The 23155-nt window shown below is 41.1% G+C and overlaps 1 long non-coding RNA gene across 1 annotated transcript; it reads right to left on the reverse strand.

Annotated features, from left to right (window-relative positions):
• Window positions 1-902: 902 nt before the first annotated feature.
• On the reverse strand, window positions 903-21310 carry LOC147666431 (uncharacterized). Its single transcript, XR_015304802.1, has 3 exons — window positions 21267-21310; window positions 20667-20708; window positions 903-1035 (listed from the first exon to the last, which is right to left on the reverse strand). It is a non-coding gene; the product is annotated as an uncharacterized LOC147666431 (long non-coding RNA).
• Between the last annotated feature and the right edge of the window lie 1845 nt (window positions 21311-23155).

The raw sequence follows: 23155 nt of genomic DNA on the forward strand, positions 1-23155 counted from the left end.
GCATGAACAAATAATTTATGTGACTTGTTGCAAATGAAAGCTGGAGACAGAATGTCTGTTTGTAAAGGGATCAACAACTTTGTTACAATCTCCCCCAAAGATAAAGTTGTTATCAGCATATGTTTGTGGTTAACATTAGACCAAAAGTGACAGAATACATATGTTGGTTCATAAACATTAAAACTGGACACTGGAACATTATTTATAAGAAATTGACAGGCACATGCACCAATGTTGGCTTTTGCAATTCCTTAATTGCAATTTTTGCATTTAGGATGATGCATCCAAAATGCAAAAATACTGGTCGCAAAGGGGCAGATTCTGAGAATCTGCCCGTTTGCAACCGTTTTTTAGCTTGATGCATGTGGCTGTAGATGTGTAACCAATGTCCATCCATATCCGTTTCTTGCAAAAGCAATTGAAGATTAAGAGTTTTACAACTTACGGTTGCAACATAAGTTTTTCCCATTACCTGGGAAAAATATCACCAACTCATCCCCTTTTTAGTTTTAAAGGTTCATCTGCTGTAAGATGTGTTTCTTGGACAGGTACAATATAAGCAATAAGTTTTTCTAAGTGGGTTAACACATCCTGACACCTAATAGGTGAACACAAATTCCTGACGTTCCAAGATATAATATTGAAAGATATATAAGAGAAAAATTGAGGATAAAATCAGACAAACTGATTCATATAAATAACAAAGAGCGCATAGCAGAGAAACATGTTTGAAATAAGAGATAAAAAATATAAAACGAGTTAAGCAGAGAAAGAGATTGGTGGAGAGAAAATGGGTAAACTATAAGTAAAAACAAACATTGAAATAACTAAAGTGGAGTGGGAAAAACATATAGCTAAGGTTACAGGAGGAGAACCATAAGGAGGAAAGAAAACATACCAAGTTAAAATTCATAGCTGCGGGTCAGATGAGGCCACCTGAGAAAGGTGACTCTTCTGGGCCTTCAAAGGAAGGGAGCTTGGTCTTTATCAAGTTGAGACAGGCATCAGACACCGGCAGAGGTTTGTCGTCAATACCTGAAAAGAAACTAAAACTGGTTAGGAAGTAAGCAACAGATCATTTGGAGAACAAGAGGCATAAGCAACTTGCAACATAGAAATATATAACAGGATTTATACATCATAAGAATAAAAACAAATAAATATCAGGTGATTCAACAGGAGAGAACTGTTTGTCAATTATTATTTAGTTTGGATACATCCATGGCTTTTGTCTTGCAATCTTCAAGAAAAATTATCAAGCATGCAGGATCCTCATATGTCTTTTTTTGTAGTACCCTGTGTTCGTTTTAGAAGTGTCAGTTTTAAAATGTGAGCCATGGAACCTAATAAAGGGTTACCATGGTGAGATTGAGAGTCAGAAGGGACGAGGAGCTTGGCTGTGTGGTGGCTGGAGTGTAAACCTTTGTACTCAATACATTTGCATGTTTAACTTCGAAAGGAGGCTTAACTTCCTTTTTATTTGGCGATGACCTGCTTTGGATCGAACTCAGCAACTCATGAACTTTTCATATTTCACTCCAACTCACACAGCGGCTCTAAGCTCATGCCAATATACCACAGAGAAAAAAACGATCTTTAATAACACGTTGCAGTGAGGTCTCAGCTGCTCCTGCGTCACAAAATATGAAGGCAACACACCTCAATATTTTTTTCAATCTAGTATGTAATCCCTACATAGGGTGTTGATGAATTTTTTATGTATAAATGAAGATTCCATTCATTGTTTGGCATTTATAATGATGCACCTTGTGCAATTATTTCTTGTCATTGACGTTGTCATAAACAGGCGTTGATTTAACTACACCAGAACTTTCCTATTCTGTCGAATCAGTTTGCAAATGTGGATCAACTCGCAATCTTTCGTTGTTTTCACTCATCGCTCCCTCTTGTTTTAACTCCTCCCAGACTCAGCCTGATTGATCGGAGCTTTCGAGATGGCATATTAATTACGCCAACCGATTGGAAGCTAATAGAAGCTTGAGAACACGGCGAAACTTCACTGGTTCTAACAAAGTCCACTCCCTAGTAAGTTTTACCCCTTATTCAACCATTTTGAAGTCGTTCTAACTCAAGGTTGTCTCCTTATACACTAATGGGCACCTTCCTCTTTCACTTTTAGAGATCAAGCTAACTAGTGAGGAACTTCCCAATGGTCCAGTACGGTCGGTCGTCTGTCGTCCGCACTTGAAGTAGGTATCAAGCAGGCTCACATGCAATTACTTTGCTAGCTTTCCTCATAGCCATCCATTAGACTAAATACGTGTTTTGATTTTAGGTGCTCTCACCTTATAATGTCCTGATGAAGACCCCAGAATGAGGCGAGATTAACCCTTAAACCAAGCGGGGTCGAAACGTAGACTACAGCATCACCTCACACTAGTGGGATTTAACTAGAATTGAGGAATCCATCCCAAGTGTGAAGAGTTTTAGGGAACTTTTGATCTAGTTAGACTGTAAAGGTCTTTCTTTATATGTATTGTGATTGTGTTATTGTCACACCACCTTTACCCAGTCCCCAACGTACCCATTCACCCCATCTTACCCAATTACCTTTTCTATCCCCTCACTGAGAGCACGCTGAATTTTAATAATATACAGATAACTTTGATTAATAAGAGTTATGTTTGTATTGTGCTGATTTATCATTGGGAATAATCCTTTTTGAAGCTATATAATTCCTTTTGTACCTCCACTTGATTCTATGTTCATTAAATTAATTATGTTCAAAAGCTATGAGATGGCGATATGATGTATTTGTTTTTTTAGTAATTCTCTGAAGTCCTTCTGAGAATCATTCCGTATTTGAATAATCAAACACTTACCCCTTCTCTCATGTACCAGGCGATCTATGCACAGTATGTGATCCGCAGCTCATATGCCTTGAACATTATATATATATATATATATATATATATATATATATATATATATATATATATATATATATATATATATATATATATATATACATATATATTTATATATATATATTTTTTTTTGTGAATAGAGTCATTCCTATATATCAGTATTATCATCAGGTGTACACTGGGATATGCATATTTGGCGTATTTCCTGTTTATGCTATTACAAGGAGCCCCTCTCCGGCAAGCCCATGCGCAGGAGATTAGTTTCCCACCTGGGCGCATGGGAGGCCTGCTTTCATGCATGCACACTTTTCACCAACCTGATAGCGCGTCCTGTATACAGGAACCGCCCAGCCATTAGCGAACTTGGCCTATATCTAGCCCTTGACCTATCGCTGCCTTTCATCGGCAGGCGGCTTAACGGGTCAGATGCGTTTTTGACTCCACACCTGAGAATACCTGTAAGTAAGGAATGTGAGGTTGGTAAGCATGAGGAAACCCAACAGCGAGCCCTTTGGACGATAGCCATCTAAATGTCTGCTTATGTCGGTAATCAAAATCATACAATGTTGTCACCAGCCCGGTAATGTACAGGTGTTTATCCCCCCTTAACCATTGGTACTACTCTCTTTAAAGTGGGAGGGAAGAATTCCACCAGAACTGTTGTCCCTACTTAGAGGTTTGGAATATACAGGCATTTCAAAGAGGCAGCTGTTGTATTGTAGTGTGCTTTGACTATGGAGGCACTATACTTTATTTACTCTCAGGTACCCTGATATTACCTAGTAGTAGCAACTTTAGACCTATACCTTATTAACTCGGTTGATCATGAGTTAACATTTACTCTATTTATCCGTACTTGTGGCACAGTGCACCTTGTGGTTCATTTGTTAACATCACCGGGATCCCTCATTTAGCCTTCAATAACTTTAGGAGACCATTATATTTAAATTGTCTCGAATGTTTTCTTTTTCTTCTAATGGTTTTATGTGTACACATAGGTGGCACGCTATGTAACATTAAGCTAGTCTAATGCACATTTTTTGTTTGTTTGTGTTCTTCTTCCCTAGGTACCTTCAGGAGCAGTTTAACGGCCCACCCTGATAATTACTGTGGGTACTAATTTTTAACAATTCATTCACGTGCACCTCACTTTACACTACTTTGGTCCTGAAGAAGCGCAAATGACCGTTTTGGCGACAAATGCGCGAAACATGTTGACCTTACACCTGGTCATAGTGTGTCATTAGGACTACACCATTTTTATGGGATTTACTCTGGCAAGGGTGCAGCTAAATCCCATCTCTCTTTTTGAGATTCCACTGTCAGTTTTAATCATTATGCATGCACCCTCATTTCCCACATAGGGCTCACACTCCACACACCTACATGCATCATCCGGCAATATTAAAAGATCCCTGACAAAGCGACCCTTCGGGGGACCCGTAGGGAATTGCAGTGCCGGCCCTACAAGGAGCAACACCCGATGATGAAGCATGACACCTTTCAGGGTGTGTGAGGGCAACAGGAAGCAAGACTTGTTCTTCCTCTCTTGAGTGGGTCCATTTCAACCTAGGATCTTCTTTCCTCTTTTTAAGGTGTATAGGTGACTTTTTGTACCTCGCCACAGGAACAGTTCCCTCTTTTTGGTTTAAATGTATTACATATGGAGCATGGACACTAGACCTTAATTGGCTCTGAGGTCCCCTCCTCTCTTTTTCTTAAGCTACTGTTGCATTGTCTGGGTTCTGAGGGCTGAGAGGTATTTGAGTACTTACCTGAACTGGCAGCTGACTTAAGCAATAACGTAAATGAATATGAAATATGTTAAAAAAGTTAGACTTCCATTACCTGCCGAAGGTCTCAAGAGTATTAGCGAGATATCAGTTTGGCAAACGCATGCAGAGATCTGGAGAATCGGTGGAGGAATATGTCTCTGTGCTAAGAAAACTGGCCTTGTCTTGTAGTTTTGGTGCTGCTACTAAAGAGCGATTGTTAGATTAGTTTATGTTAGGGTGCTGTGCAGGAAAAGATCATCCCACACTCTCTGAGTTGGTCACCATTGCCAAAAGTTTTGAACACAGCCAAGCATGTGTTGATGTCATAAAGAAAGGAACTTCAAATGGGAAGAACGATATGGTGCAACAAGTGTCAGTACAAAAGAAGGAATATGTTAAGTGTTAAAGCTGGCTTACACAAGCAAGAAGGAAAAGATGGGAAGACTAACTTAGGGAAGTGCTGTAGGTGTGGTGAATATGGTCATCATGCCAACTTTAAAGGGTGTATTGGGTGGAAAGCTACTGCAGGAAATATGTTAAGAAAAGACATGTGTGGAAGTGTTGTAGAAGTGGTAGTAAAAAGAATAATCCTGTAAAAAAAAAGCAAGGAGTTACATGTGAGGGTGACTCCTCAGATAAAGAGATAATTCTTCAAGTGCAAGATGGTACAGGTGGCCCATGCGAAACAGTTCAAATTGAGGGTGCCTCAACATCTATGCTGTTTAACTCTGGAGCAAAGATATCTTTGATATCTAAGATCTTCTTCGACAAATGTCGGTCAAGAAAAGTCAAATTGCTCAAGCCTGATATTTGTCCTAAGGGTTATGAAGTTTAACCAATAAAATTGATTGGTTACTTCATTGGTTCCTGACAATTCAAGGATGGACGGACTGTAGGGAAAATATATATCTCTAAACTCAGTGATTCTCTAATAAGTTTGGTATCATCAGATAGATCTGGGTGTTTATCTTGAGCATAATGAGAATGCTGCTGTCAGGTTTAGACATGTTTATATGGTGGACAAGGTAGAATATGTCAAGCTAAATTTTGAAAAAGAGTTTCTTGAAGTTTTTTAGACTAAGCTGGGATGTTTGAAAGATTTTGTGCACAAAAATAAAAGTAAAAAAGGGTTCCATACCAGTTGTGAGTAAGATGAGGGGAGTTCCGTTGCCCATAAAAGACAAGATGAAGAATGAGTTAGACAAGTTGACAGAAAATGGCATTATTACGGAGGTGGAGGGCACTGAATGGCTTGCTCCTGTGGTTATGGCTGGCAAGGCTAACGGTGAGGCTTGACTCTGTGTAGACTTGCGCAAATTAAATAAGAATGTAATTGCGGGTCACTACCCTTTGACTAATATCAATGAGATGCTGGCTATGTTAAAAGGGGCTAAATGTGTTTCTACTGTTGATCTCACATCAGCCTACCACCAGGTTAAGTTGCATCAGGACTCGCAGGACCTGACTGCCCCTGTAACTCCGTTCGGAACTTTCACGTTTTTGCATATGCCTTTTGGCTTAATCTCATCTGCTGCTGTCTTTCAAAGGGCAATGGAGAGGATTCAGAGAGGAATTTCTGGGACAAAGATATATCAAGATGATGTATTAGTGTATCGTGAGAATGAGGTGCAACTTGATGAATGTGTATGTGAAGTTCTTCAACGTTTCAAAGACTGTGGATTGACGTTAAAAGCAGGAAAGTACAAGTTTAATCTTGATCAGATTGATTATTTGGGTCATAATATAACCTCTGATGAAATCAGACTAAACGGGAATTAGTTGAGACCATCACAAATTTTGCCACTTCCACTTCAAAGGGAGAATTAGTCAAGCTCTTGGGTATGACTGAATACTATAATAAGTTCATTGAGAATTTCACAGAGAAGACAAAAAACATGAGGTTATTGTTGAAAAGGGGTATTCAGTTTGTGTGGAATGGAGCATGTGAGGATGAGTTTAAAAAGGTGAAGAGATTATTGGTAAATGCTTCCAGCTTACAAAGTTTCGAGCCTGGACAAGAGTCTAATATTATGTCTGATGCTAGTTCCAAAGGTTTGGGAGCCATTTTTCTTCAGATGCACAATGGAATGGAAAAATCTATTTTATTTATCTTCAAGAATTTGAGGGGTGCTGAGCTTAATTACTCAGTCATTGAGAAAGAAGCGTTGGCAGTGTTTTGAGCTGTGAATACATTAAGGACATTTGTGTGGGAGGGGGCAAGTTTGTGGTAAAAACTGATCATAAGACCCTCAAGGAGATTTTTGAGAGGAAGGGTTTAGATGGGGTCTCGGCTAGGGTTAGATGGCGGGTTACTGCACTGTCCGATTTCCACTTTAAAGTTGAGTATGTTCCTGGTGCAAAGAATTGCATTGCAGATTGTTGTTCTCGCTTAGGTGGTATTAGTGAAGAAACGGTGGTTGATGATAAATCTTGAGTAGATGAGGACTTTGATGTGTGTAAGATCCATGTGGGGAGAGTTAATTTTGCGTGCCCATGCCAGTCATGCGGGAATCTCTAAGACGAAGGAGATACTCAGACAAACATACTGGTGGCCTGGAATGGATATCCAGGTTGAACGTGTTGTGAGAGGATGTCTTGTGTGTATTAATGCAGATAAGGCTCTCAAGTGTAGGGTCCAACCTATAGTCATTGAGGATTTGCCAAAAGGACCTTGGCAGGAAGTGGCCTTGGATATTGTCGGTCCCATTCGTTATTCTAGCCTGGATACATGTATATTAAGAGCAGGCCTCTCTGGTATATCTAACAATTGAAAAAGATTGAAAGAAGGTGTTCAGATGTGTACCTTCTGTGCCCTCAGGTATACAGTAAATGCATAGATTGTTTCTTCTGTTTCAGTGTTCTAGATCCTCAACCTGCCTTTGAAGTGTGGTTACTTGTGTCTTAAAACATTCTATTTTAAGAGTGGTATCCGCAAATGTCGAAACCTGGTGTTCCATGTCCATAATTCTGTCATTCATTCACGACCATTTGTCATCCAAACTCTTCAGCCTTGAATTAGTTTTTTCAATGTGAAGGTGTGAAGCACAAATCTCTTCCAGTAAATGTTCCATGGAGGTAGGAGAAGGCAATTTCATTGGAGATGGAGGACACTTTTGGAATTTTTGGGTGGAGGATTTACTTGACAGAGCAGTACTTGTGGAGGTATTAGACAAAGAATTTACTTTTTTATGGGTAGCTGCAGTGTCTTCAGTCGATAGATTAGGTAAATCTTAGGAAATAACTTTAGTTTTCATTAAAGTATGAATGGATTTGTTAAAGATAAGAGTACGTTTTTTTCAGTCTAAATATATATCAGAATGATTGTATCCACTTAAGAATGGCAAGTGCAGGGAAAAGATATTAGAAAAAACTGTTCAGTAGCGATATACAGTCTGTGTATTCCATGAGCCTTTGCGGGATCCAGATATTGAGCACCAGCTATTGAGCAGAAAAAGGAGAAATCAAATGATAAAAAAGAAGAGAAGGCAATGGTTAAACAGTTATGCCATGTCATAGAAACTGGGAGCTATTTCACACCCAGCGTTAGAATGCAAAATGGTTGGAAAAAAACTGAGTTTGAGTGAAGTTCTGTAGGTTGCAAAGTAATGGAAAATATCAGAGGTAGATGCTTCGCGTCCTACCCATGACTTTGCTCAGCATGAGGTACGCCAGCAACAGGAGGGGGCACATCATTTCAGTAATGTCCCTGCTAGCATGAAGGAAAGCACTATAAATATAAAATGGCAGCTGGTCTGCGAAAGGTGAACACTACGCTTTAAAAGGATCCTCATAAGTTGTGAAGTTGACAAGAAAAAGGCAAAAATTGATGCCTCACATCACAGCTATAATTTTGCTCAGTTGTGGCAGTAATAGGAGGATTCGCAGAAATGTGTTAATGATCTCGCAACTGTGGAGGCAATGAGAAAAACATAAACTGGTGGCCACTCTGGAACAAACAGAGTATGATGCTTCAAAAAGCTCCTTGCAGGTTGTGGAGTTGAGAAGAAAAAGGTAGAAGTAGATGCCTTACATCATGCCCATGGCATTCCCCAATGTGGAATTTGGTTTCAGCAGGAAGAGCAGTGACATTCTGATGATGTTCTCGCCAGTGCTCTCAGAGCTTCAGATGGGAGCCCCCATCTTTCTTAGATGTCAAGCCATGCCCCCTATTATCAAACTCCTGACAGCAGATACAGTCAGATAATTAGCTGATGCAGTCAATTCTGAAAATCTTGTGACTCGGGCGCTCAAGAGCATCACAAGCAGCCACTGTTGAGAAGTGAGTGACCAAAGGGTATAATGCGCACTATCACCAAAATGAGGAGTCACATACCTCGTGACTCAAAAGACTTCTTCGAAGAAAAACAGAGTGCAAACATCCAGACCGAACACTAGATGGCAGGAGTATGCTAAGTATGTGATCTCCAGCTCACATGCCTCGAACACTGTGTTTACTTTTGTGCGAGATTTTTAATGTGCCAAATGCTTTACGTCAAACAGTGATTGATGAGAATTTGGCCCCTTTGATGCTGCCTTTATCACATGTAGTCATTTTGTGAAATATGTTTAGACACAAGATAGGTCCACAAGATAAATGGAAACTACTGATTTGGATGTAAATTGAATGGCTTAAAACTAATAAAAATAACAAACAGTATAACATGTTTATTAGATTGTTTAATTAGTCTGCACAGGGAATGGACAGGCTGCACTGGGAATGGACAGGCTGCACAGGGAATGGACAGGCTGCACAGGGAATGGACAGGCTGCACTGGGACTAAAAATTCCGTGGTAATTTATAGGTAATCCGGCGCTCAGGATTCAGATTCGCACTTAATGTAAATAGTTACATATTTGTACGGTGCTCAAAGGTATGGAAAACCACGTAGATTCCATAGACCGAGAGACAAGTCCCTCACCACAAGAATTATCTAACTCCCAAGCACACGTAATTCTATCTACTTGTTACAACTTATTCAGTCTGAATACGTAATGTTTTAGACACAGAAATACAAGTAAGCCAATAAAATAAATTCCAGGTTAGTCTCTTGTCTTGTTTTTAATTTTGATTTTTCTTCAAACAGCACCACAGCCAACGCGTTTCGTCGCTTACAAGTAGTAGCTCCTGCGACTTTTTCAAGGCTGTATGAAAAACATATAACAAGGGCTATATAATATTTATAACAACTTTTCCGGACAGTTTAGTGTCCCCAACCACAAAAGTGAATGTCGATTCACCAGGACCATTCACCAGTTGTGACATTTCACATAAGTGTTACCAATGTGGTTCAGGATATTTCAACCTTACTCCCCTAAAAGAGCCAAGGAGACCAATAGTGAGGGCGAAAGCATCAGAATGTGAAAAAAAGTTTGCTCGCAGTAAGTGATCCTATTCAGAAAGCACGTATAATCATGCATATTGTAAAAAAGTGCAGTGATCCTAATTAATAAGCACGTAGTATCATGCGTGTTATAAGAAAGGAGAGCCTGAGGTGTTATGGATTTTAAAGTATTAAACTTCTGTAATTATTTATCCATAAAAGGACGAGAAATACCTAATTGTTTCCGTCAGTGTAGTCTGTGGGAATAAAAATTTAATGTCATAAGTATTTAAGTCCAATGAAGTATATCCTTTCTCAATACATATAGGTCATTATCAAGGCACCTACTTTAAGTGTGGTGGGTTCCCAGTGTCCAAAAAGACGTGTCCGTATTGAGTTTCTTGCACTCTGTGTTAATTATCCGTCAAATGTTTCTGTAGTAGAAAACGTCGTTTTATTTATTAGTATTATAGGTCTATCATGTCCCAAAATTAAATGAGAGGCGTCATATATTTTATCGACATTATATATCTAGAGCGTCCCAAAATCATTGTAAGTATTAAAGTGCACGTGTAAAGTCGTCTATGTCAAGCACGTACAGATGGTTATTAAAGACATGTCATTAGTTACACTGCTGAAATTTAAACGTTCGAAAATGTAAATAGCGAGCCGGTAATGCTCCGTGAATTCAACCGTAATTTGCGCCATTCAAACTTAAATCACAGTATATTTTAAACTCCGCAAGCTTTATAAAACACAGAGTTCCGGGAGCCCATTTAAAATAAAATTACGGGAAACAAGGCTTGCGGTTTTAAGTTTTAGACAAAAGTATATCGCAATTGACTCGTTAGGTGCCGCGAAAGGAACCAAAAATCACACGGGAATTATGCTTACCTTTCAATACAGCTCGAGTAACGCTGTTTCAGTGTGTCATGTCGCCATATCTCAACCGCGTACGCGGTAGTTCAGGTCGAACCGTCCCTAAAGCCTATTCGCTCTCCTATGAAACCATCTGTGATTGGTTAGGTAGTAATGAACATTAAGAAAAGACTACGCGTAGATATCACATGCTGCCATCTTGGTGATAGCACCCGACGATAGGGAAATCTCCCTCGTTGTGCAATGTATTTTGTTATTAAAATCTAATTATTAAGTCATGAGTACGTTTAACAATTAGTTCGGCGAGCAAAAACAAAGTCTCACTAATCCCAATAACTGTTATGTTATGTAGTATAAAAGCTACTGGGTAGGCGTGTATTGCCATTAAAAAGCCTTTTTGAGAGAGCAAGGGAAACATCTAGAACCAAAACAATTATTCATTCAGAATACAGTTAGCACTATACATATACAGAGAGATAGGCCATTTTATACAGATGGTACATACAACGTTCTTAATATCATACAACATTCTTTTATCCACTCTAAGAATTGCAGACATCTTTTTAAACAAAGTGACAACATTTGTTACACCACTATTTATCTATTGTCACCCAAGAAATAATGTAGCTCATGATCAATATTCAAGCCGCATTCTATGCTGCGCATTTTCAATATCCACATTGCTTCCCTTCTGCGTAGCATAAGTTCCCTATTTCCTCCTCGTGGGTGTCTTTGTATATGATCTATCCCATAATATTCAAAGCATCTGTTAGATGTTTGTAGTGTGCAGATCGACATGTGTGCAGCTAGAGGATATCTCATGTCCCCAAATTTTACTGCCCTGATGTGTTCACAAATTCTTTCCCGTAAGGTTCTGATTGTACTGCCAATGTACACTTTCTTACACTTGAATTCCACAGCATAGACCACATATTTGGTGAGACAATTAATATTGTGTCTGATCTCATACCTCTTCATATTAGGGCCAACAAAGTGAGTGATTTTATGTTTAGCCCATTTGCAAGCTGTACATTGTCTACAGCTATGAAAGCCTTTGCCATGTTCCGTTAACCAATTAGTATTACCAGATAATATCGGATAACTAATAAGCCAGCTATAACCTATAAGAGAGGTTGTACACTTAGGGACTTTCTAAGCCCTAGTTATCCGATATTATCTGTTATCCGATATAATCATTCCTAACTATGGACTCCGACTTTTCCTAATCTTTAGTGTTCCCAGTCCACTCTATGCGCTCGAATTGTAATTCCTTTAACTCACACAAACCTTTAATTTTAATTACCCATGATCCCGTGAGGTAATCCCCCAACGTGGACTCCTCATGTACAAGACAAAAGGGACAATCACTGCGCATGCCCGGCCACTACCACTTTGGCACACATGCGCATTGCGAACACCCACTAACTCCACACCCATGTGTGATAAGCGGCGTATGACTCAGCGAAAGTGCAAGCATGCACCTTCTTCTATCTCTACATTACAGGTAGAACCAATCCGGTCAAAGCACAGCCTACATAACCACGTTCCAAGGCCCATTACCTTTGTATCGGGCACCGCAGAAGGACGTAGGTTCCAAGGAGGATCTAGATCGGCATTACCGTGAGTAAGACCACATCCAATCAAGCTCCAAAACAGGGGTAAGCCACACCAACTCTCTTCCTTTGCAGGTCGTTTTGATAAACTATACATTTTCTCTAGGGTCTCTATCTCTGCCAGGTGACCCAAGAAGGCTTCAACAGAAAAAGCCTATGTGAGGATAAAATGTTTCACCAAATTGTGCCTCACTTGGTTACTATTTCGCTGTTTTAGCCCACCACCACTTCCGAACAATATCGGCGTAGAATTATCACGCCCCTTTCTGGCATATTTTCCTGCCACATCGCTGCCGTCTAAACTCTCGGACACCCACCTAACAAGTCGGCATCATTGCATTGAATGATTCTTAACATTATTTTAAATACTTAATATGACTCTCCCCTGTACGTTTGTCCTTGTCTTTTAAGTTTTGTGTAGCAATACCAGAGGGAATCCCCCTCTAACACATATACGCACTTTAGGGCGTGCGGCACATTGTTATCATTCAACACAATCACTATAATTTAGTTTCATAGTTTAATTTGCACTTCTTCACATATCACTTGGTCCTGAGGAAAGCCAGTTTTAATAAAAAGGCCTGGCTGAAACATGTCGACCACACAGGATGCAGGAGTTCACTAAATAACTCCACCGCATCCGCTTGCCTTTTAACCGCTAACAGGGGCCCAGAAATTAAATTTAATTGATCCCTCGGGTACTGGGACCTCCTGTATGGCATTTTAACTTTCACTTCCTTCACCTTTTCACTGCACACTCAGTAAGAATACCAGCTCCGCAGTAACATCTGGCGTCGCAGCACACCCGGGACACATTCGGTATCACTGTGGTGGGCCCGATGATGAAGCATGCCACCGACTAGGTCGGTGGGTGAGGGCTTCATGAAAAACCCAAGCGGTTCCTTTTCTTCGGAAAACGTACAACTCTGAGTCTTCACCTTCAAAAAATCATACATGGTACTGGTCCTTCTTGATAGAACATATAACCCCGGGGATTCGGACCAGCTTACCTGGTCCTCTCTCTCCTCTCTCTCCTCTTGATCTATTGATATTGATGACATTTTTATTCCCACAGACTACACTGACGGAAACAATTAGGTATTTCTCGTCCTTTTATGGATAAATAATTACAGAAGTTTAATACTTTAAAATCCATAACACCTCAGGCTCTCCTTTCTTATAACACGCATGATACTACGTGCTTATTAATTAGGATCACTGCACTTTTTTACAATATGCATGATTATACGTGCTTTCTAAATAGGATCACTTACTGCGAGCAAACCTTTTTTCACATTCTGATCCTTTCGCCCTCACTATTGGTCTCCTTGGCTCTTTTAGGGGAGTAAGGTTGAAATATCCTGAACCACATTGGTAACACTTATGTGAAATGTCACAACTGGTGAATGGTCCTGGTGAATCGACATTCACTTTTGTGGTTGGGGACACTAAACTGTCCGGAAAAGTTGTTATAAATATTTTATAGCCCTTGTTATATGTTTTTCATACAGCCTTGAAAAAGTCGCAGGAGCTACTACTTGTAAGCGACGAAACGCGTTGGCTGTGGTGCTGTTTGAAGAAAAATCAAAATTAAAAACAAGACAAGAGACTAACCTGGAATTTATTTTATTGGCTTACTTGTATTTCTGTGTCTAAAACATTACGTATTCAGACTGAATAAGCTGTAACAAGTAGATAGAATTACGTGTGCTTGGGAGTTACATATTCTTGCACTGGACCTAGACAGTCCATGCTTCTCTAGGACATAATGGACAGTGCACAGGGAGTGGACAGGCTGCATTGGGAATGGACAAGCTGCACTGGGGATGGAAAGTCTGCACTGGGAATGGACAGGCTGCACTGGGAATAGACAGGCTGCACTGGGAATGGTCAGTCTACACAGGGAATGGACAGGCTGCACTGGGAATGGACAGTCTATACAGGGAATGGACAGGTCATGCTTCTCTAGGACATCTGTAGGCCTCTTTCTATTTGCAACACATCTATCTATCTAACTCCCTCACTTTGCCTCAAATTGTAAAGCGCTCTTATATCCTTCGGGATCAAGTTCGCGCTATATAAAACTTTATAAATAAATAAATTAATTAAACTTGGCTCGACTATTTACAGTTTTTATGATACAGGACATTATGAGTTTAAAGAATGGTTGAGATGAGTTATTAAAAGATGTTTGTTTAGCAGATATTGATATAATAGCAGAAAAGACTACAAGTAATAAGTACTTTGAAGAGGTTTTTAAGATCTGGATTTCACCTTTACTGAGTCATCAAGGAGGGGGGGGGTAATGCTTTTTCTATCACTAAAGGCAATCAGGTAATTTCAAGGATTGAAATGAATTACCGTATTTTCTGGTGTATAAGACGACTGGGCGTATAAGAAGACCCCCCTACTTTTCCTTTTAAAATATAGGGTTTGGGCTATATTCGCTTGCTTGTAAAATGACCCCGGCGTATAAGACGACCCACAACTTTTGAAAAGATTTTCAAGGGTTAAAAAGTTGTCTTATACGCCAGAAAATACGGTATAAATGTTCATGCTGCAAATTAGACAACTGGCCTAAGGAAGAGGTGGCTCATCTGATGTGTATCTGCCCAGATTGACACAGCTGAGGAGTAGGGTCCTGGTGATGTTATGCTGACCATAGAAGTAAAAAAAGTACCAGTATGTATTGTCTGTCTTGTAGGAGAGAATAACAGTTCCTGTGTTTGGAGTCTGTCTCCTAGGAGAAAATGGCAGAGTCTGTCGGAAATGTGGAATTTGGGTTCTTCAGTATTTTTACTGAGAAAGCACACAGTGCTACAATCTGTGTTTCATTTTATTTGGAATTAACACATTTTTAAGGATTTAAAAGTTTTGAAGTGTATAATGCTTATACAGTCATAACACATTTTAGCACATTTTATACTCGTCTGGTAAAAATATTTTCATTGATGGTCAATCCTCTTATCCTTACAGATTAGGGGCCTGATTTCGATCTCAGCAGACAGGTTACTCCATCACAACGGTGATGGATATCCTGTCGGCCGAAATATAAATGCTATTGTATCCTAGGGCCTGATTTAGATCTCAGGGGACGGGTTACTCCATCACAAAGGTGACGCATATCCCGTTCTCTGAAATATAAATGCTATTGTATCCTAGGGCCTGATTTAGGTCTCAGGGGACGGGTTACTCCATCACAAAGGTGACGCATATCCCGTTCTCTGAAATATAAATGCTATTGTATCCTAGGGCCTGATTTAGGTCTCAGGGGACGGGTTACTCCATCACAAAGGTGACGCATATCCCGTTCTCTGAAATATAAATGCTATTGTATCCTAGGGCCTGATTTAGATCTCAGGGGACGGGTTACTCCATCACAAAGGTGACGCATATCCCGTTCTCTGAAATATAAATGCTATTGTATCCTAGGGCCTGATTTAGGTCTCAGGGGACGGGTTACTCCATCACAAAGGTGACGCATATCCCGTTCTCTGAAATATAAATGTTATTGTATCCTAGGGCCTGATTTAGATCTCTGCGGACGGGTTACTCCATCACAACGTGCCGGATATCCCGTCCTCTGAAATATAAATGCTATTGTATCCTAGGGCCTGATTTAGATCTCAGGGGACAGGTTACTCCATCACAAAGGTGACGCATATCCCGTTCTCTGAAATATAAATGCTATTGTATCCTACGGCCTGATTTAGATCTCAGGGGACGGGTTACTCCATCACAAAGGTGACGCATATCCCGTTCTCTGAAATATAAATGTTATTGTATCCTAGGGCCTGATTTAGATCTCTGCGGACGGGTTACTCCATCACAACGTGCCGGATATCCCGTCCTCTGAAATATAAATGCTATTGTATCCTAGGGCCTGATTTAGATCTCGGTGGACGGGTTACTCCATCACAAAGGTGACGCATATCCCGTTCTCTGAAATATAAATGCTATTGTATCCTAGGGCCTGATTTAGATCTCGGTGGACGGGTTACTCCATCACAAAGGTGACGCATATCCCGTTCTCTGAAATATAAATGCTATTGTATCCTAGGGCCTGATTTAGATCTCGGCGGACGGGTTACTCCATTACAACAGTGACGGATATCCCGTCCTCTGAAATATAAATGCTATTGTATCCTAGGGCCTGATTTAGATCTCGGCGGACGGGTTACTCCATTACTACGGTGACGGATATCCCGTCCTCTGAAATATAAATGCTATTGTATCCGAGGGCCTGATTTAGATCTCGGCGGACGGGTTACTCCATTACTACGGTGATGGATATCCTGTCGGCCGAAATATAAATGCTATTGTATCCTAGGGCCTGATTTAGATCTCGGTGGACGGGTTACTCCATCACAAAGGTGACGGATAACCCACCCTATGAAATATAAATGCTATTGTATCCTAGGGCCTGATTTAGATCTCGGTGGACGGGTTACTCCATCACAAAGGTGACGCATATCCCGTTCTCTGAAATATAAATGCTATTGTATCCTAGGGCCTGATTTAGATCTCGGTGGACGGGTTACTCCATCACAAAGGTGACCCATATCCCGTTCTCTGAAATATAAATGCTATTGTATCCTAGGGCCTGATTTAGATCTCGGCGGACGGGTTACTCCATTACAACAGTGACGGATATCCCGTCCTCTGAAATATAAATGCTATTGTATCCTAGGGCCTGATTTAGATCTCGGCGGACGGGTTACTCCATTACAACAGTGACGGATATCCCGTCCTCTGAAATATAAATGCTATTGTATCCTAGGGCCTGATTTAGATCTCGGCAGACGGGTTACTCCATTACTACGGTGACGGATATCCCGTCCTCTGAAATATAAATGCTATTGTATCCTAGGGTCTGATTTAGATCTCGGCGGACGGGTTACTCCATTACTACGGTGACGGATATCCCGTCCTCTGAAATATAAATGCTATTGTATCCTAGGGCCTGATTTAGATCTCGGCGGACGGGTTACTCCATTACTACGGTGACGGATATCCCGTCCTCTGAAATATAAATGCTATTGTATCCTAGGGCCTGATTTAGATCTCGGCGGACGGGTTACTCCATTACTACGGTGACGGATATCCCGTCCTCTGAAATATAAATGCTATTGTATCCTAGGGTCTGATTTAGATCTCTGCGGACGGGTTACTCCATTACTACGGTGATGGATATCCCGTCCTCTGAAATATAAATCCCATTGTATCCTATGAGATTTGTATTTTGGTGGACAGAATATCTGCCACCGTTGTGATGGAGTAACTAGTCCGCCGAGATTGAAATCAGGCCCCAAGTCCTCTGCATTGTGTGATGCATTATATATTGTACTGGGTTCCAGAGCATAACACCTGATGGTTAAGTGTCTCATCGCGTACTAAGTGTTTGGCCTGACGGTTGGGTGTCTCACTGCATACTGAGGGTTGGTTAGGGAGGGTATGGATTATGTGTTTTTCAATTTTTTCGGTACCACTTGTTATTTTGGTGTTGGTTGAGGTTTTATGCATTATGCATGGTCTAGCTCTTTTATATTTTGCTTGTTTATCTTCTTGCCACAATGCGATGATAAGGTCATTCTGGGCTACTGTCCTGGACTCATATTGTTCTTGTTCCTCTGGGCCATTCCTCTTGTCTGCATTGCATTGGTTGAGTGGAAGTTGCTCCCTAGCTCTCTGATATTATTGCCATTCCTTCTTTTCCTTCCATAGCCTCTCAGGATAGGACTCTGGGCTTCCGGTGTGTGGTTGTAGGACACACCTAGGCCGCTTTGGTTAGCTTCCCTGCTTTCTTGTATATGAATGAATGTGCGAGTGGAAGATGGTTCACCACTGTCTGCAAGTGTTCCTGTGTGTCACACTAGCGGCGGTTTCCGGAGGTTTTCTGCATGAACTCTGCCCCACCTGCAAGGGAGTTAATGTACTTCACTTATACCGCCTTTTATGTCTCCTTCATTTCGGTCCTGTACAAAATACGATTGGTCCCAGTTGTACACTTAAAAAAAGCAACAGGCATTAATTCAATAACACATCAGAATATTCTGTACAATATTATTTCATCATATTTTTCGACAAAAAGGATGTACAAAGCCAGTATTAAATTTGAAGTGAGGTATCAAAACACGTGCCCCAAGCACCTCACGGGTACTGTCAACCTTGATTCCCGGGAAAGGAACATTTGTCTCTCTTGAAGGGAAACTTCCAGAGAAAGGAACATCCGTCTCTCTGGAAGGGAAACTTCCAGAGAAAGGAACATCCGTCTCTCTGGAAGGGAAACTTCCAGAGAAAGGAACATCCGTCTCTCTTGAAGGGAAACTTCCAGAGAAAGGAGCGTCCGTCTCTCTGGAAGGGAAACTTCCAGAGAAAGGAACATCCGTCTCTCTTGAAAGGAAACTTCCAGAGAAAGGAACATCTGTCTCTCTGGAAGGGAAACTTCCAGAGAAAGGAGCGCCCGTCTCTCTGGAAGGGAAACTTCCAGAGAAAGGAACATCCGTCTCTCTTGAAAGGAAACTTCCAGAGAAAGGAACATCTGTCTCTCTGGAAGGGAAACTTCCAGAGAAAGGAGCGCCCGTCTCTCTGGAAGGGAAACTTCCAGAGAAAGGAACATCCGTTTCTCTTGAAAGGAAACTTCCAGAGAAAGGAACATCTGTCTCTCTGGAAGGGAAACTTCCAGAGAAAGGAGCGCCCGTCTCTCTGGAAGGGAAACTTCCAGAGAAAGGAACATCCGTCTCTCTTGAAGGGAAACTTCCAGAGAAAGGAGCGTCCGTCTCTCTGGAAGGGAAACTTCCAGAGAAAGGAACATCCGTTTCTCTTGAAAGGAAACTTCCAGAGAAAGGAACATCCGTCTCTCTGGAAGGGAAACTTCCAGAGAAAGGAGCGCCCGTCTCTCTGGAAGGGAAACTTCCAGAGAAAGGAACATCCGTCTCTCTTGAAGGGAAACTTCCAGAGAAAGGAGCGTCCGTCTCTCTGGAAGGGAAACTTCCAGAGAAAGGAACATCCGTCTCTCTTGAAAGGAAACTTCCAGAGAAAGGAGCGTCCGTCTCTCTGGAAGGGAAACTTCCAGAGAAAGGAGCGTCCGTCTCTCTGGAAGGGAAACTTCCAGAGAAAGGAACATCCGTCTCTCTTGAAGGGAAACTTCCAGAGAAAGGAACATCCTTTCCTTCCCCGAGAATCGAGATTGACAGTACCCATGAGAACTTAATAGGTCAACAACTACGTGTTGCCAATTCAGCACTTTGGAACCCTTGGGTCCATACTCAATTGAATAATTACTGTGATTTATGAGGTGTGCGATAGGAAGATTCCTCCTTCGCACCACCAAAGTGACATCGGTCCACATCTCTGGCTATAAGGAACCCATGGGCCCACTTCCATTTTAACTTACATCCAGTCAAGGGAGTTGCATGGTGCCCCCCACCCTGTCCTGAAGAAGACCCCGGTGTAAGGACTCAAACCACCTTCTTTTCTTTTGGGGTCGAAACGTCGACTATGCCATTGCTCTATGCCAGTTGGGTTAACAGTGCTTTCTCACTGTGACAATTCAGTTCCGACAAATGGCTTTTTTAATTTTTTATTGTCATGTAAATGTTTGGCCGAGTCTAAGCTGGTTTGAAGTATATATAATGATATGATGCATTTAATGTCACTACTCTTTTTTCCACTCGCGTAATCCTCATCAAGTGCTCACCATCTTTTTCCCCCCCTTTCTCCCCCAGTTCTTGGGGCACTTGTTTTGATACGTAACTCCAGATTTAATACTGGCTTTGTACATCATTTTTGTTGAACAATATGATTAAATAATATTGTACGGAATATTCTGATGTGTTATTGAATTAATGCCTGTTGCTTTTTTGAAGTGTACAACTGGGACGGATCCTATTTTGTACTGGACCTTACTCAGGTCCCAGGGTCTTGTCTTGGTTTACCCTTTCTTGTAACTCCTTTTCGGTGGCAAGGACACTGGGAAACCAGCACCTAAGGCACCCTTTGTCTCTTAAGACACCTTCATACTTGTGTCAAGTGCGCATGCTTCATGGTGAGAATTTGTCCACAGAGTGTTGGTTTGACTGAGCGCTCATCTTGCTTCATACTAATAATATTGCGCAGGTCTGAAAGCATATGATATGATCCATATGTGAATGTGGCTCTCTTCCCCACCGTCACATCTTCCATACTTACTGCTGCCTCCACCATAAACGATGAGCTCCATCATGCCTCCTTCTGCAATAGAAACAAACAAAGGAAGGTGATTAGGGAGAGAGGGGCGAAGGGTCAATAGCAGCACAGAGACTAAACACAGAAATAGACAAAGGGCTCACACTTTTTTTTCTCCAGGATAAAGAACAGGAAGGCGAGGAAGACAGTCCTGGCGAAAGGGTGAAGAGAGAGGGAGCCACCAAAAGTGCTTGCGCAGCAAGAGTGGTTATTCCAAGAAAGGTTGCTGTTGACATGTAATTTAATTTGATTTTAGGTTTGTGTATGAGCAAAAGTAGTCACACTGGCTATTCAAGGAAGATTCTCCTCACGTTATTTACTGCCTAAAAAAGTAAAGGGGGGTTTTGTTTTTCTCTTCTTTGGAAGCCTTTTGTTTTGTTTAAGGTCTTCACTAGTTCATCAGAGTGGGTGAGCAGAAGAAAAGTGGTTAAGGCTTCAAGCAAGCTATAAATAGAAAGTCAAAAAGAGAAGCTAAGGAAAAGAGGGATAGAAAAAATGGAAGCACTAAAGAGCTACATATAAAAGGGGAAAAGGAAGAACAATAGTTAACGGACACAAACTTACCTGTTACTCTCTCTTGTCTTTTATCTGGGGCATCCAGTCCTCCTTGAGTAAAGCACATGAGAGAAAAGAAAGGAGATTGTGTCAACTAAGATGAAGGGGTGAAAGGACAAGGAAAAGACAAGCAAAAAAGACAAGTTGAGAAGTGCAAAACACAGGACTTTTAAGAGAAACCAATAAAGACACTTTCAATTTACTCTTAAAAGATATTAGTTGTCTGGAGTTTTCTTTCCACTAACCTCAGACTTCTTTTCTAACACCCCATTCCTTTTTGTTCCAGACGAACCATAGTTTATTGTCAGTCTTTTAACCAGTGAAGACATTTCCCTTCCCGTAGATCTACATTTATTTAATCTCAAAACCATCATCCGTTTGTTTGTGATTTTTAGCAGAGGGTCCAATGAAGGCAGATCTGGAGTTCTGGTGTCAGTTGTGCCCCTTAAATTCTGGCTTTAGGCAATGTTTAGGGGTGTGAGGGATAGTAGCCAATGGGCTACTAGTCCTGCGGCTAATACGCCCGTGGGGTGACAACATCCAGCAGGTCTATGTCACCAAAGTACTGGCTACAACATTGCTTTTATGAAGATAGCCTTTTTTGAACAGAATAAAAGACCTGACTACTCAACCATTGAAGACTCTTAACTTCCTTGGATGGAATGAATGAAATGTTGTAATTATATGGTGTTCATCCATAAAGAATATTGTTGTTTCCTTGGCTACTATACCACAAAGAAATAGATCATTTCTATACATTTGTAGAGTGCTGGACATTGTGTTACATTGTGTTTGTTTGAGACTTTTTAGTCTCAGGGAGACCTAGGGGTCTGGATCTCCTGTCCTTAGCACCTAAACATTTCAGATATTAACGTGACACTAGTGGATAGGTGCAATATCGTATAGCCTCAAACCCCTGTGCTTGGTGTGTATTGTACTATGTCACCAAAGTATCCTGAACCCAATATTCTTGTGATTTTTCAAGATGGCATGAACCATCCTCAGCTGTACAGACCAACTATCCCACCCTAAAGATGTGGCTAGCCTCTGGGGACTGTATGCAACCTGCATATCTGATGTCCCGAATGCTTGGGGGAAAGATGGATCTTTCTCTTCCCTGGCAGACAAGTCGCTTACAGATGAAAGGCAGTGTGGCCTTAGAGGCTCACCGCTCTGATGGGTCTTTCACTAGCCATCCTGGGAGAGTGGAGGTGTGACCTCCTTCCAGCCCAGGCCTTTGTTTCCCTCCTCTGGCATTGATAGCACCCACCAGCAGGAGGGAAGACTTCTTTCTTGGTGGTGAATGACTCGGAAATCCCACCAATGCACAGGGAATGAATGAAAAATGTATTGTTCAGTTACTAAAAACTTACAGTAAAAAACATCTTAATACAAATTTTTTAACAATTCATAAAATAAAGCCTCTTTATGCAGTTTCCTTACCTTTCATACATAACCAATTCCACGCCCTTATTTAAAAGCCACATAATTAAAAGTACAGTTCCTCAATTCATAAATACTAAAAAAATCTCTTCATTGATCACTATTTATCAATTTCCTCTCTGCTATTTCTATAAACTTCAAAAATCTGCCAGTAAATTGCAAACCTTCCCCCTGCAGGCTGGCAATGACTGCTTGTCGGCATGATCATATCCCTTGACTATTAAAATCCTGCCTCAACAACCTCCTACGTTCCACTAGCAGCCCCGGGCAACTTCAGATGATATGACTAATATCTTCTCTATTATAATTACAGAGGCGACACATCCTATTAGCACTCAGCTTTTTCCACTTTGGGGTGTCCCCACGGAATAGGCTATTGCTTAACCCGAGACTCATACATTTCAAATTGGCCCTTTGGCTATTCAGACCCCCTAGATAGCTCTGAGCTTTGAGCA

The sequence above is a fragment of the Lissotriton vulgaris genome, unplaced genomic scaffold, assembly GCF_964263255.1.
Source record: "Lissotriton vulgaris unplaced genomic scaffold, aLisVul1.2 SCAFFOLD_4737, whole genome shotgun sequence".
NCBI lineage: Eukaryota > Metazoa > Chordata > Amphibia > Caudata > Salamandridae > Lissotriton > Lissotriton vulgaris.